Genomic DNA, 2727 nt, shown 5'->3' with positions numbered 1-2727 from the left:
CTTCCTCAGTAATCCAGGTTTTTCTAAGGCTTTCAACATCTTGAAAACACATCAGAAGGACCTTAGGTCACTGAGAAGATGAAGAACCGAGTGACTGTAACTGCATTTTGAGGCAGAGAGGTCCTACCTGAGTGGGTGTCTGGGGGCAGGGGAGATATTTAAAGGCTGAATCAATAGGACGTGGTGGCCGGTGGATAGCAAGGAGGGAAATCCAGAAGTGAATTAGAGTGGACGCCGTCAGCAAAGCTGGAGATGTGGAGAAGCTGTTCCTTCGTGTTTACAGTTAAGGGTGGGAACCGCTGAGCTGGGCGCTTTACAAGGAAGATCCTTGGTGAGGATCATTCCCAAGGGAGGAAGAACACGAATGTGTGGAAACGAGGGCAGAGGGTGAGGCAACAATCTTGGAGACTGACTGCTTGTATTTAGGGGGTGGACACAAAGCAGGAGCTGCCAAGGGGGCCAAAAGTGCTTATAAATAGCTGATGGGGACCACCTGTCCTTCAGCCACACCACAGTCTGAAGAGGAGCAACTGGTGGGAAACGGAAGCAGAAAGGCCTAGAAGAACATTGGTGGTTCAGGGGTAGAATTCCCTCCTTCCGTGCCAGAGATCTGGGTTCCATTTCTGGTCAGTGTACCTCACGCAGAGTGACTACCTGTCTGTCATTGGTGGTTTACATGTTGCTAAAGTGCTGAGTAGGTTTCAGCAAAGCTTCCAGACTAAGACAAACAGGACGGAAGTTGTGATTACTTCCAAAAATCAACCAATGAAAAACCTAGGTCTTATCTGCAACTGATTGTGGAAATAGGGCAGCACTAGGCAGTGGGTTTGTTTTTTTTTAAGTTATTATTGTTAATTGAGTGATAGTTTACATGGGAGAACAACGGTTTTACACTCATCATTTCATTGCAATGATTACAATCTCTTCTGTGCATCATCATTCAGCAGTATTTACTTCCATTCTGGGTTTTTTTGTTTTGTTTTGTTTTTTTTGGGGGGGAGGGAGGCTGGGGGTGTGTGTACACAAAAACACTCAGGAATATATAATCATTTAAATCACCAAAGGGCACATTCTGTAGGCCTAAGGCCTATAGTGTTTTATCCCTTTGTGCATACGGTTGCTATGAGTCAGGGCCCATCCCGATGGCAGTTCACAATCATAACAACAACATAGTTAATCAGTCCTGGGCCTGGTGGGTTCTCAATATGTATGTGTTGGTTCACTACACACGTGAAGGGGTGGAGCATCTGCTTAAATTACGAACAAGATGGCATGCATCTCATTACTGATTTGTGCCTATGGATGTCAAGAGACTAAGACAGTATTTAATAGAGGACTGACTACACATGGTGATAAAGTCCTGGTGTGGCACTGAAGGATAAGCACTGGACTGCTAACTGCAAGGTCAGTGGTTCAAACCCACCAGCCACTCTTTGAAAACCCTATACAGGGTCGCTATGAGTTGGAACCAACTCCACGGCAGTTAAGAACAACATATGGCGCTGCTGAATAAGGTTCTGTAAAAGAACTTTTGAATACTTGTTGTTAAGTGCCGTGGAGAAGATTCTGCCAACTCATAGCGACCCTGCATAACATTTTGGAGTTGTGGCTGGTGGATTTGAACCACTGATCTTGTTGAACCACAGGTCAGTACTGATCCTACTTGTTGTTGTTATTGTTGTTAGGTGCCATTGAGTCGGTACCGAACCATAGCAACCCTATGCACAGCAGAACGAAACACTGCCCGATCCTGGGCCAACCTCACTATTGTTGCCACGCTTCACTCTACTGATGCTGCCACTTGGCCAATCCATCTCACTGGGGGTCTTCCTCTTTTTCTCTGACCCTCCACCTTATCAAACATGGTATCCTTCTCCAGCGACTGGTCCCTCCTGACAATATGTCCCAAGTATGAGAGACGAAGTTTGGCCATCTTGGCCTCCAAGGAGCACTCTGGCTGCACATCTTCCAACATAGATCTGTTGGTTCTTTTGGCAGCCCATGGCACTTTCAATACTCTCCTCTAACACCATAGCTCAAAAGCATCAATTCTTCTACTTCTTTATTCACTGTCCAGCTTTCACATGCATATGAGGTTATTGAAAATACCATGACTTGGGTCAGGCACACCTTAGTCTTCAAGCTGAATCTTAGCTCTTCAATACTTAAAAAAGGTTTTGTGCAGCAGATTTGCCTAATTAAAAACATCGTTTGATTTCTTGACTGCTGTTTCCATCAGTGTTGATGGTTGATCTAAGAAGAATGAAGTTCTTGACAACTTCAATCTTTTCTCTGTCAATAGGAATGTTGTTTATTGGTCCAGTGGTGAGGATTTTTGTTTTCTTTACATTGAGATGCAATCCATAATGAAGGCTGTGCTCTTTGGTATTCATCAGTAAATATTTTAAGTCCTTTCCACTTTCAGCAAGCAAGGTTGTATCACCTGCATATTGCAGGTTGTTAATGAGTCTTCCTCCAATTCTGATGTCACGTATTTCTTCATATAACCCAGCTTCTTGGATAATTTGCTCAGCATACACGTTGAATAAGTATGGTGAAGGAATACAGCCCTGTCACACATCTTTCTAAATTTTGAATCATTCCGTGTTCCCATGTTCTGTTCGAACAACTGCCTCTTGGTCCATGAGCACAATTAAGTGTTCCGGAATATTCATACTTCTCAATGTTGTCCGTTGTTGTTGTTGTTGTCAGGTGCCATCGAGTCGG

The sequence above is a fragment of the Chrysochloris asiatica genome, unplaced genomic scaffold, assembly GCF_000296735.1.
Source record: "Chrysochloris asiatica unplaced genomic scaffold, ChrAsi1.0 scaffold00096, whole genome shotgun sequence".
In the NCBI taxonomy this organism is placed as follows: Eukaryota; Metazoa; Chordata; class Mammalia; order Afrosoricida; family Chrysochloridae; genus Chrysochloris; species Chrysochloris asiatica.
This window is presented reverse-complemented; position numbering follows the sequence as displayed.